Genomic DNA, 532 nt, shown 5'->3' with positions numbered 1-532 from the left:
TGGGAGGCCCGCGTACCCCAAAAAAAAAAAAAAAAAAAAAAAAAAGCCTAGGCAAGGGTTGGCGCTCTTCCCCCTCTCCCGCTATACTGAGGGGGAGGGGAGGACTGGGGGAAAGGACTGAAGGAAGGTACCGGCTCTGTAAACTTATAGTTCCCGCTCTGCCAGGCAGCGTTGCAGGCCCTGGGACAGGGTGGTGAGCAAAGCAGACGGCCCAGCCCTCAAGGAGCAGCCAGTTCAGAGGAACGTGACTGTTACCAGCAAAAGCTTAAATCCAGTGTCATTTGCATTCCACCGCAATCCTGTAGCGAGACAGTTACTTCTTATGAAATTTTAGGAAGTGTAGATTTTTTAATTTTAGAAGCCAAACATGACTTACCAGGCCCTTCAGTGGCCTTGCTTGCCTCCACACTTTCCTCTCTTTCGTCTCTGCCCTAACAGGCACTCTTTGGACGTTCCCGGGGCCCCACTATCTCTCATTTCAGGCCTTTGCTCAAGCTGACACCTCTGGAATGCCCTTTCCCATCCTCATCAT

This window comes from Lipotes vexillifer, unplaced genomic scaffold (genome assembly GCF_000442215.2).
Source record: "Lipotes vexillifer unplaced genomic scaffold, Lipotes_vexillifer_v1.1 scaffold1003, whole genome shotgun sequence".
NCBI classification, from domain to species: Eukaryota; Metazoa; Chordata; class Mammalia; order Artiodactyla; family Lipotidae; genus Lipotes; species Lipotes vexillifer.
This window is presented reverse-complemented; position numbering follows the sequence as displayed.